This window comes from Halichoerus grypus, chromosome 1, assembly GCF_964656455.1.
Source record: "Halichoerus grypus chromosome 1, mHalGry1.hap1.1, whole genome shotgun sequence".
In the NCBI taxonomy this organism is placed as follows: Eukaryota; Metazoa; Chordata; class Mammalia; order Carnivora; family Phocidae; genus Halichoerus; species Halichoerus grypus.
In genome coordinates, this window is record NC_135712.1 from 159962443 (window position 1) to 159975882 (window position 13440).

The window sequence follows — 13440 nt, forward strand, 5'->3', positions numbered from 1 at the left end:
CCTCACAGTGAGAAAGGCCCTCTTCTCTCTCATCTTTCTGATGAGTAAAAAACAAAGTCTTTGTTAGGTTTTTATGTGTCGCTGACATTCCAATATTTGTGTATCTCCCTTTTTAGCCACTTCGTTTTGTTATTATTATTATTCATTTTATTTGTAGGGTTACCTTAAATGTGTGGCAAGTGTTATTTTCTATTTAAAGACACGGAGTTGAAAACATGGGTTGATTTAAAGAAAGATATTAGGTAAATTACAGAGCATGTAACATAGATAATGCAAAACCATAGTGTCAGTGGTGGGGACACAGGGTGGAATCCTGGTAGGAGAGCTGGCTGTGGGCCTGGCCTCCCCCACTGCCGTGCTCTGCCTCTAGCCTGCATTTCCTGTTGAGGGCTCCTTCCAAAGCAGCCTGCTACTGTACTTCCCGGCTTCAGCTTCCTGTAGGTCAGCTTAGGATTGGCCCAGATGGTCTCCAAGGCTCTCTTCCTACTCTCAGAAACATTCTGTGGATGGCTATTTTTGCTATGTATTTAAGCACCAGGGCCAGCCCTATTAGGAAAGGCCATTAAGCACAATCAAATCTACTAAGATGAAAATACTGGTCCCCACCCACACACCACCTTCTTTAAATTCATTTGGCAAGTCCAGAAAGCCAGCAATTAGTAAGTGGGCCCAATCACTATAACGAGATCTGCTCTCAGCAGTAAAGGAGAAATTCCTGCACTGACTAATCTGGTTAATGGAGCGGTTAAAAGTTCTACAATGCTGAAAATATTCCTTTGGGGTCATTATAAGCGCAAATAAAATGGACCCCTACTAGCAAGTAACAGTGGCAGGTCACACATGTGTATCTTTCTACTTCGTTTTTTGCAAAAAAAAAATTTTTTTGGCTTCTTTTGAAATAGATGCAATTGACCTAATGCTAAGTTTTGGTCTTTGAAGGCAAATGAGGTAGCAGTTATGATTAGGTAGGGAAAGTCCAATGACGGGTTGAGTAACTGCAGAAACTGCTACATATGTATAGAAATTTCCAGATAATCTAGACAAGGCTGGGGAGGGGGAGGAGCACACTGCACAGTTTTTCTAAACAGTAGCTCTTTTTTTTTCTGGTCTGTTTTTAATTGTCTGGTTTTGGTTAAAGAGGCCACATGGTATGCTTGTTAAAGCACAGACCCTGGGGTCTGACTCAGCTCTTGGACTTAGAAGTGTGACCTTGGGCAAGTTACATAGCCTCTCTGCACTTCCATTTCCTTATCAGTAAAATGGAGGTAATAATAGAACCTGCTTCACAGAATTGTTGTGAAGATTAAATGAATTAACACATTAACGTGCTTAGAACAATGCCTGGCATATAGCAAATCCTTTATGTATGAGGTACATTATTATTATTGTTATTACTGTTTGTAACACAGCATCAAATCTCCCCTCTAAGTTGCCTTTGTAAATACCACACACCTGAGAACTCTGTGTCTTCTGAAATCGTGTTACCTTATACAATATTAAATGTACATTTCAGTGGACATCAAGCAAAATTGGCAAGCTTTGGGGAGGATTTTGTAGATGGAAGAAGTCCTAGATGTCATGGAATCTAAAGCCATCATTTTATAGGTAAAGCAACTGAGACCAGAGAGGTGAGGTGACTTGCCCAAGGTTGCACAGCAAGTTGGTGGCCAAATCTGAATTAGAAAGAGTCCAGGCTCCCACCTTTTGTATCTTGGGGGAACTACATTCTTTTTTTTTTTTTAAAGATTTTATTTATTTATTTGACAGAGAGAGACACAGCGAGAGAGGGAACATAAGCAGGGGGAGTGGGGGAGGGAGAAGCAGGCTTCCCGCCGAGCAGGGAGCCCGATGTGGGACTCGATCCCAGGATCCTGGGATCATGACCTGAGCCCAAGGCAGACGCTTAATGACTGAGCCACCCAGGCGCCCTCGGGGGAACTACATTCTTAATGGGTTCTTAGTGTTTCCACTATGAAAAGCAATTGGAAACCAGGAATCAAGATACTTGGGGGTCTCTCACCCACATCCTGCCACAGACCTGTGTCAGATTTCCTCTCATTTCCTTCAAAGCTGGAAGAGGTCTATGCCTACATTGGTTTTCTTTGATTTGTTTGCTGACCACCAGGCAATACTTGCTCCTTTCCAACCACAGCCGTATTTCCTTTTAATGAACCCTCCACCGCTGTGTGAATTCTTGGGGGCAACTGTCAAAGTGCCTGTGTCACTCTGGCCAACCAGGGCCCATGGAAGCCACTGCACTGTCTCTGACTAATTCTTGAGCAGAGTGACATGGGCTGGGAGGCCCTGGCAGAGCTCACTCATTCTCAGGCTTTCTGGGTGAGGTAGTTGAGTGCCCCTGCTGCGTGTCCTGGTCCTCATTCCAAGCCAAGTCTTCTAGTCTTTAGTGGGTTCTATGAGCAACCCAACAGACACCTCAAAAAGGCCCCTTGGACTTACGTCAGCCATATTTGATTTCTGTTGCTTGCCATCAAAGAACCTTGACAGATACAACTTAACTGGTTGCCTTTGGCTTTCAGAGCCATTGGAAACTGGCAGGTAGAAGGAAGGTCGGGGATGCGGGGAGCAGGAACTGCAGGGCATGCTGTCGAGATGTCTGGGGAGAAGGGAAAGAGCTGAATAGACCGAAGACTAAGGAGTCTCTCCAGATCAGCCTGGAGAAGGCTCAGCAGCTGGAACACTGGGAAATGGGAATTCTGTCAAGCAGAGAAGCTGGCCTATTTAAGTCCCCAAGAGTGGGGTAGGGCAGGTGGTATGATGCAGCTGACAACTCGGGAACAGGAAAACAGGAAACAGAGAGAGGGAAACTTCCCAGGACTCGTTCCTCCTTCAGGAAAGTCCGCCAATGGCCACAGCAAAACAACCCTGCCCAGGGAGCCCTTGACAGTGAATAAAAACGTGGTTTTAAGGACCATCTTGACAATAGAAGTTAAGTATTCATTTCTTCTTTCTTTCCTTCATGTAACTTGCATTTACTAAGCAGCTGCTACAGGCCAGACATGGTGCTGGATGCTGGGGCATGGAGCTAAACCCACCATCTTTCCTCTCATGTGATTTGCAGTCTAACGAGCAAGAGGGCCAAGAAAGCTACCATCACAGCCAGGGAGGGGAGCACCCTGAGGAAGGTATGTGTGTGGACAGGCTGTGAAGGATAACACAATGATTCGTACAAGAAATCATGTGATGGCAACATTCATCTTCAAAGCCAGAGGAGGGTATGTGAAGATTCTGGCAGAATCCCAAGCCTGTGACCTGTAGCTTATCTTTTCCCTAATGCCAGCTCTTGTCCCCTTCTGGGCATTGGCATGGAGGAAAGGAACATGAGTAGGCCACATTAGGCTTTGCTCTGGTTCCCAAAGTCCCGATGGTTTAACACCCAGGCCCCCTAGGGATGAGCACAGGCACCCAGTGGGTCCTTACTACCAGAGTATGGTCCATGGACCAGCAGCATCAACCTGTGCTAGGAGCTTGTTAGAAATAGGGAATTCCACGCCCCACCCCAGACCCACCGAACCAGTCTGCCGTTATAACAAGGCTCCCAGGTCGTTCGTAAGCATGTTAACATTTGAGAAGTGTTAGTTAAACCCTTAGGTGAAATACTGAGATATTCATTTAAGGATGGGTTATTTGGAAGGACTCAGGACAGGAGCCCAGCCATGCCAGCCAAGAGTGGTATGTAACCAGTGTCCTTGTGACTAGCGGGGACAAGGGCCGAGGGGTGAAGGAGGGCAGGAAGACTCAGTCAAGACACATCCTGTGGGTTGAATGTCATAGACTTGTCTGAAAAGATGCAGGAAGCCAGTTCCATCTATTTATTTGGGTCCTTTCTCTTTTCTTTTTGATAAGCCTGGCTAGGGGTTTATTAATTTTTTTAATTCTTTCAAAGATCCAGTTCTTTAGTTTCGTCGATCTGTTCTACCATTTGTTTGTTTGTTTGTATATCATTTATTTCTGCTCTAACCTTTATTATTTCCCTTCTTCTGCTGGCTTTAGGCTTTATTTGCTATTTCTTTTCTAACTAGTTCCACCTAAATTTCAGATAAACAGGGACTTAATTTTCAGTTTATTAGTACATCCCATGCAATATTTGGGACATAGTTATACTAAAAAGTTATCCATTGTTTATTCAAAATTCAAACGTAACCAAGCATTCTGTACTTTTAGTTGCCAAATCTAGCAACCCTAGTCTACCAGGACCCAGGTGTTACCTCTCAACACCTAAAAGAACTTCAAACTATTAAAACAAAAGGATTAAAAAGATCCAAAATGACAGAATGAGTGACTTAAATTTAGGGATGTGTGTATAGTTAATTATAACATTTTCAACCCAGATATGAATGCAGTTGAATCACTAGCTTCTCCCCACAAACACATAAGAGCCAGAGGTGGCAAAGAGCTTGGTAAGTGGTATTGGAAAAATAACACTGTATCTCTACCTACTGTCACGTGGACTGGACACCCACAAGTGAAAGATAGACTTAAAAAATTAATAGAAGAAAAGGCAGGAGAATATCTTTGTTACCCAGATGAAGGAAAGAATGTCTTCAATTAAATTTTAAAAACACAGACTGTTGAAAGAAAGAAAGAAGAAAGAAAGGAAGGAAGAAAGAAAGAAGGAACGAAAGAAAGAAAGAAATGAAAGAAATTTTAAAGAAAGAGAGGGAAGAAGGAAGGAAGAGAGGAAGGAAGAAAAGAAGAAAGGAAGGAAGAAAAAGAAAAGAAAGAAAGAAAAAAAAAAAAGAAAGGACTTGATTACATTAAAATGAAGGATTTTCTTCCAATAAGGGACACCAAGGACAATAGGGGAAGGCAAAGAAAAGGTGAGAATATTTCCCAAAGACAAATTAAGGATTAATTTATAAACGTTATGTGGAACTCTTACAAATCAACGAGAAAAAAGACAACTGTCCTCATTTTTTAAAAATGGGCAAAGAATATGAACAGGAAATTTCTAGAAACAGAATCTCAAAAAGCTAACAAACATATTGAAGAGATGCTCCAATTCAGCAGCCAGTCATTAGAGAAATGCACAACTAGATAACATTAGCACATCATTAGCTTGGCCCAAGTGAAATCAAGCCATGGGAAGTAGTAGCAGGGACAGGACAGGGGGTGAGGTGGGGAAGGTTCTGCCTGGCTGGTGGCAGTGGATAGCTACTCTCAGGGAAGTGCATGTACCCATGGCCAGCCTCTCATGTTCCAGTTCTCACACAGGTCCAGAGGGGACAGCACAGTCCTTTGTGGAGGGCTGTCTACACCTCCAGAGTGGCCATCACTGGGGCAATGGACACACCACAGAAAGTCACATGAAATTCCAAGCAGTGGTCAGACACACCCAAAGTAAAAGGATGGATCTTACAGAGCACTTGGTGAACAAAGCAAAAAACAATGAAATCTAGAACACACTTCCATCATATGTGTTTTAAAACATAAACACTCCGTAGAAAACATATTTTTAAAACATGAACTATAAACAGGATAGGAGGGTTGTATTTGCTTGGAAGGAGAACTGGGAGAGGGATGGGAGATACAGAAAATGATAAATGAAAAATAATACTAAAAAGTAGTAAGTAAACAGCAAACAATAAAATAATAAGTAAAGAAGAAAGAAGAAAAATGTAAATAAAAGAAAACAGAACCAGCCATGATAAAGTAGCATGAAGTGAGGGGATGATTGGCTCAGCCCTGTGCACCTGAAGTTCAAGAATAAACACATAAATCTATAAACAAGTAATGACAGGTGTCTACAGTCACTGTCCCGGTCCCCTTTGGGGCTGACTCCGAGGTCCTCCCTTCTCCCCAGGACTTGGAGTGCCGGCCCCCTGGACCTGGTGCTCGCTTCTGTCCAGCGTCCAGGTTTTCTGCCCAAGGCTGCTGTACCTTTTGCAGATGTGTGTCTCTGCAGTTTGAACGTTTGTGCTTGGCCTGGCCCCACTACGACTCAGCTGCTTACATTCTGGGTCTTAATCAGTGGGTTTTGACCAGAGAAGAAGAGCACCGCTAAAACTCTCCTCCTTCCCTGACATCTTCCTGCAACCTTGGATCGGGGAGGGAGTCTCAGCATCTCTATTGGAAAGTATACCTTGGGTGGCTCTCAGGAGCTTTGCAGGTTGAAAACTACTGATGTTGAAAAAAAAATTCCGTAAGAGAGCAGGTTATAAAATTAGCACATAGAAATCAATAGCCTTTAAATACACACATATGTACGTATTTATATTTATATACATGAAATATTCAGAGGATATTAAGGAAGAGAAAATCCCCTTTACAATGACAACAAAGAAGGCAAAATATTTAGGAATAAACTTAAGAAGAAATATACAAAATCCCTATTAAACACCTTTGAAACACAGGAAAAAATGTGAAGACATGGAAAGACATTCCTTTTTCTTGGATAGAATGACAACATCATAAAGATGCCAGTTTTCCTTAAATTAATTTATAAAGTTTAAGCAATCCCAATAAAAATAGCAACATGCTTCTTTGTGGAGGTAGACAATTGATACTAAAGCTCTTAATTTGAAAAATGCAAGAATAGCATCGAATGTCTGAGAGGCAAGAATGTCTGACCAGATGTTAAAGCATACCTTTTTAGACAGTGTGGTACTGGCACATAAAAAGACAAGCAGACCAGTGGAAAAGAACAGAAAGGCCCAAAATAGACCCAGCCACATAAGGAATTTGGTATTTGATAAAGATGGCATCTCAAATCACTGAGGCTTTTCAGCAAACAGCCCTGGGCAACTGCTAAGTTGTTCAGGAACAGGTAACACAGCTCACACCTTACCCAAGAACAAATTCTAAAGGGATCCGGGATCCAGACGTGAAAACGGGAAACCACACGGCTATTTGAAAACCACTGCTATAAAACGGTTTTCAGGTCCCTCCTGATTGTCCGCTGCTGGGATTTCAACTCTCCAGCAAATTGACTTAAGGCAGAGTGTTCCCCAAAGAACAAATATATTCTGTATGGTTTTCAAGCCCCCTCTGGCACAGCATGGGACAACTCTGTGAGGTACACGATGTATTTAAGCCATATTTGTGGTGAAGATCACTAGCATTCATGGGCACACGCTGAGACTGCACTTCCCAGACACCCTCGCAGCTTCGGGAGCTCCTGGCCAATGAACTGTGGAGGGAAGTGACCTGCATCTCAGCCTATAAAACTCTCCCTTTCCCCTGTCTGCCAGCCAGGTGAAGAGTGAAGGATATCTAAAAGGGGGCGTGGAGCCACAAAGGCAAAGAGCTTAGGCTCCTGAATGACCCCGTGGAGCAGAGAGACCCCCACCACCAGCAACTTGCTTTGAGCCATGAAGCAAAAGAGAAATAGTAACCTCCTGCCATGTGAGGCCGCTGAGATTCGGGTTTTGTCTGTTACAGCAGCTGGTGTTCCTTGCTCTGAGAAATATGGTGTCTAAACTGTTGCTATCCCAGCAGGAAACCCTTCCGGCCCTTGAAAACCTTTCCCATCTTTCCCGCCTTGGGATATATGTGTAACACGTCAACACAAGAACACCCAGGTTTGAAGCTGAAGAGGTAGGTGTGAACCAACTGCCCTTCTGTGCTCGGGAATCACGAGAAGAGAGGGAGGACCTGGGCATGTGACAAAGGGGAACGAAATGCTTGGAAGAGACAAAATCCTTTAAATTCTGGCACCCGAAGCACAGCACAAAGACCAGGTTCAAAAATGTTGGAAAGAACGTGTGGTTCTACCCCAAAGTTAAAACTCTCTTATGTTTGTTTAGAAATTAAGCCAGAACAGGAGGGAGCACTGCTACAGTCCCCCAAACGGACGTCAGGTCAGGAAGAGAGAGATGGTGGCCTGCCACCAGTCACACAAAGCTGTCACTACGGGCCTAGTAACACTTCCCACTTCTTTGTGAGGGGTTAGAAAAAACATTGTTTTCATGTAGCCAGCAGCCCCACACCTGCTATAATAGGAGCCCTAGTTCTCCCCATCGATGGGGGGGGCGGGACATGGCCCCTAACATCTTAAATCACTTTCTGAGGGTGATGAGCATAACTTGGCCGACTCCCTGAGGACGGATCAGAACTTGCCCAGAAGCAGGAAGTGGAGGTGGCCATACCACACTGACCTCCCAGAGAGCTAGCTAGAGCTTATGGGGCCAATGGGAAAGGGCACTGCAGGTGAGGGGGGTGGGAAAGGGGGGAAGGAAAAGAGAAGGGGTGACTGAAATGCATCGGCAACATACTGAGGAAGTCTACAGAAAGAAACAGAAGGGGCTGCTCAGACCACATTAGGGATGCCTGCTCCCGCCCCCAAGCGCCCACTGACCTCACTTGATGCGCAGTCTTGGGGGCGGCGTCTAGTGGTCCCTGTGTTACAGATGTCAGCGGTGTTCAGAGTGTGGGGACTTGAGTTGATCAGCGGCACGAAGATGAGCTGGTTAAGTCAGGCTTCCTGGGGTAAGGGAAAGGACAAACCCTTCCTCGTGTCTGACCCTAGAAAAAAGCTGATAATGCATTTATAACTCTCTTTCTAAACACGACTGTGATACGTGCAAATAAAGCAATTCAAAGGGCATGCTAGTGACTTGCGACACCTTGCAGGGAGAAAATGCCTTTAAACAGTTGTGTGTTGGCATGTGCTGCCCTCCAAATCCCAGACGTGCTGTGCATGGTCCAGGGCACGTGACCGGAGCAGTAACACAGAAACTGTTAGAGACACTGAAAGAGACGACCTGCCAACCACTATATTTAAAGTGTTAAGGTCCTAAGACAGCACCAGAGAGAGGCTTTTAGACTTTTACCGTTTAACATGGGGGAAGGAAACGGAACATCTAAGAAACATGAGCACGGATTCATGTCCCCCAAACAAGACAGGGGCATGGTAGGCCAAACTCCTTGCCTGGCCCGTGGGGTTCCTGCGGTCAGACCCTAGCCCTGACGGCTCCAAACTGGTTTCCCCAATTACCACCCTTCCTTTGCTCCAGCCGCACCTGCCATCTTGCCAGTGCTTGACTACTCCACATGGGGTCCTGACCCAGGGTCTTTGCTCATGCCGAGCCCTCCACCTAGGAAGTTCTTTCTCCAGCCCTATCGTGGCTGCCCCCCCTCACTCCCTCTGATCTCTGCACAAACATCAGCTCCACAGAGAGCAGCCTGGCCAGACGGCCCCTTCATCCTCTTGGTTTTCTCCCTAATACCTTTACTGTTAAGAATACTTCATAATATATCACAATATTTGATACTAAAATTACATGATTTATAAATATACTTATTATATATTACATCTTTGTTATCTAGAATGGCACCATTCAATATGGTAGCCACTGGCCATATGTGGCTATGGAGCACTTGAAACTATGGCTCGTCTGAAATGAAGAGGGTTGTAAGTATAACATCCAGACTGGATTTCAAAGACTTAGCCTAAAAAAAGAATACGAAGTATGCATCACTAATAATTTTATATGGATGATATGATTGATTACATGAACCCAATATATTGGATTAACCACAATTCATTCTTGAAAATAATTTCATTTACTTCTTTTTACTTTGTATCTACTAGAAAATTTACGATTCCACATGGGGCTTGCATCTGTGACTTTCACTCTGTTTCCATTGGACAGTGGTGATCTAGGATGAGCATTCCATGAGAATAGGGACGTTGTCTGTCTTGTCCTGGCGTTCAGAAGAGCACCTGCATGTAGGACAGCCTTAGTCCACACTTGCTGAATGGAACTCTGTGTTTGTCGAAAACTTCGCGATATGCAGTCTCTCCCTCTGCCCTCAATCTCTGTCTTTCTCTCCCCCGCCCTCCATTCCTTCCCCTCTGACATCATCGTTACATAAGAAACTGACAGCTTTCCTTGTGTGCTTACTGAAGCCCCTGTCCTGATTTAGCCCCTTCTTGGTTAGGTTCAAAAACATGTTTTAAAAACACTGTCTTCTGAAAATAAGCTCAGTTCTTTTCCAAAATAGTTATTGCATTTTGAATGGCTCATCTTATGGACAAATTAGTTAATCTAAAGATTTTTTATTTTATTTTATTTATTTGACAGAGGCACAGCGAGAGAGGGAACACAAGCAGGGGGAGTGGGAGAGGGAGAAGCAGGCTTCCCGCCGAGCAGGGAGCCCGATGTGGGACTCGATCCCAGGACCCCGGGATCATGACCTGAGCCGAAGGCAGATGCTTAACGACTGAGCCACCCAGGCGCCCCCAAATTAGTTAATCTAATTAAACTGAGAGAACACCTGAAAGAAAGCAAAAAAAACCAAACCAAAACACACACACAAACAAGCGCTCATCCCACGGGAGACAGCAGGGCGAAGCAGCAGGCCTGGGGGTCAGAAAGGTGCCGAGTGCCGCAGAATCAGGGAGGGGTAAGGAGTGAAAGGCGAGTGAAGGGAGGAGTAAGGAGTGAAGGGCAAGCACAGAGAGCAAGCTTCTTCCCAGATTCGGAGAGGCAGACCCTGCTCAGAGCAGCTGGCTAATGCAGCAAATATGTCTACAAAAGAAGAGACACAATCCATTCAGCCATTGCACAGATGTACTGAGCACCTCCCATGTATGTGCCAGGGGCTGAGGAGACAGCCAGGATGCCTCTCTTATTGGAGCTTATGTACTCTGTCTGGAGGAGACAGAAAATGAGCAAATAAGCCCACGATTTAATATATGCTTTCTTTTTTCTTTTTTCTTTTTTTTAAAGATTTTATTTATTTGACAGAAAGAAAGACAGCCAGAGAGGGAACACAAGCAGGGGGAGTGGGAGAGGGAGAAGCAGGCTTCCCGCTGAGCAGGGAGCCCGATGTGGGGCTCGATCCCAGGACCCTGGGATCATGACCTGAGCCGAAGGCAGACGCTTAACGACTGAGCCACCCAGGCGCCCCTAATATATGCTTTCTATCTACCTTACTATTGCCTGCTCAGAGAAGAGAATCCATGCTGTCAATTAATATTAAAAATCCACAGCTTGGGGGATAAAATTGGGCAGTGGAATTTTTTCAGAGACTAATTGTAGGATTTTTACAAATTAAGGACATTTAAAATAAATCTCGGCAAAAATAAAGCCCAGACTAGATATGAGAATACACAGGCCACCACCTAAAAAGGCACTCAGGATGGGTGGGGAGATTCAGTCCCAGTAGAGCGCCATCAACGTGGGATAGCTTCAAGACTCACCACACACATTGCATGTTGAAACCTGGAAAATGCTAACCTCGTATTTCTAGAGAGGAGAAAACTAATTTTAATACCAGTATTAGCATTAGGACAAAAGTAGTGCCAGATGCACCTGCGGGGTTACTAGAGTTGGTAGGATATTTGGCACAGAATAAAAGAAAGGCAAAACATGACACCCACTGGAACAGAACACGCTAGCCTGAAAAGTCCTTGAACTCCACAGTGTTCCAGGGCAGGAAAACACGCCACTCTCTTTGTTAGCTCTGAGCATGCCTGAGCATTTTCTGGAAACTGCTAGTACTGCAACCCAGATCGCCTGCTCAGAACTGAAAGGAGACAGAAACCAACAGAGCAGCAGCATTGATTTAACTAGTATTCTGCGGTCACTGCAATGCTGGGGCGGGGGAGCCCATCCGCAGGACTGCAGCTAAGGACACCTGACAAATCTATTGTGCAAGCTCTTAGGCAGTGTATAATCGGTCCCCTGGTTTATAAATTACATAATAGTAAATTTATGCTCATTGAATTTCTGTGGGAGGAATGGGTGTGCTATTCACAAGAGGTACCATGTAAAGAAGGAAACACTTTTGTAAAGAATGAGGGTTTGTATGGGTATACGTGTCATTATATCATCTGTGTTCATTCATCCATTCACCAAAGATCTATTAGCACCTTTTACAAATCCGGTGTTGGGGATACAAAAGGGAGTAAAATATGGTTCCTGACTTTAAGAAGACAACAGTCTAGTTGGAGAGATCAACATGTGAGCAAATCATCATGGTACACATAGTATAAGTGCCACAAACAATTTGGACAATTTCTTTTGCGTTCAAAGAAGAGAAAAGAATGAATCCTGCCCAGTGGGGGATGGGAGTCAGGAAAGGCTCCCGGGGGGAGAAGATACTCCACTCAGAGTGGGGTATCAGAGGGTGAGGAGGAGTTTACCAGGCAGAAGAGGGGAGGGGAGGGAAAAACTCACAAGCAAGTCCATGCGCCTGTGTCCTCAGAGAGCTCCAGTGTGAAAGGAGGGAGGAAAGCCAGGTAGCATGAAGTTGAGTGTGGCCTCAGCTGTTACACTGGAAATAGGTTCAGCTGTCCTAAAAAATAAGTCACCAAATAAAAGTGGCTTTAAAAATGAAGTTGTGTGGGGGCGCCTGGGGGGCTCAGTGGTTAAGCGTCTGCCTTCGGCTCAGGTCATGATCCCAGGGTCCTGGGATCGAGCCCCACATCGGGCTCCCTGCTCGTCGGAAAGCCTGCTTCTCCCTCTCCCACTCCCCCCTGCTTGTGTTCCCTCTCTCGCTGTGTCTCTCTCTGTCAAATAAATAAATAAAATCTTTAACTTAAAAAAAAATGAAGTTCTTTCTTTTTTTTTTTTTCTTACACAATCGTATGGCCATGGGCACAGTAGGGCTAGTAGGAAGGCTTCTCCGTGTGAGAGACCCCAGCTCCTATATCCCCACTATCTTGGTGCCGCCATGCCAGGGGCTGGGCCCTTGTCCACAGGGGCAACACGCTCAGTCCTGAGCCTCAGTGCTCTACTCTGGGCACCTCTGCACTCAACCCTTGCTATGGCTGTAATCCCTGGGCACCCTCCATTCACCCCTATGTGGTGCCAGTGTGCTCTCCATTCACCCCTACCTGGTCCCAGCATGTTCTCCATTCACCCCTGCCACGTCCATAGTCTACCCCTACCACATCTATATCAGAATTGTATATTCACTCCTACCACTTTTATACATTCACATTCCATATTCCATCTGGAAGGGGCATGCAGAGCACAAGCCTCTTCCCTCTAAGGGTACAACATAGAAATTGCACCCATGGCTCACTCATGTGGCATACCAACATGGTAAGAACCTACCTGCAAGGAAGCCTGGGAAATGTAGTTCTTGTTCTGGGCAGCCATATGGCAGCCATCTGCCAAGCCAGAAGTGGGAGGTCCTATTTCCATGAAGGGGAGAGTGGAGACTATAGGGGCTGTTAGCAGCCTCTGCCTTTGCATGCTGTACTGATGATCTCTGGACTATTTTGGGGAAAGACTGGTGTAACAGGCTTGCATCTTCTGCTTGATTTATTCTGACATGCTGGCTTGAGAGTGATTTTCTGATTTCTTATAAGTAGAATTGTCAGGATGTGAGAGGTTACTCAATGCCAGCAAGTAATAAATGAGTGCTGCCCCAATCACATGTGCTTCGTAAGCACTAATTCTGGCATTGTTTTAAAGGACGCTTTCTAACGTCTCTGGCCTGCAGACATTTTAAGAACTCCCCTGCATC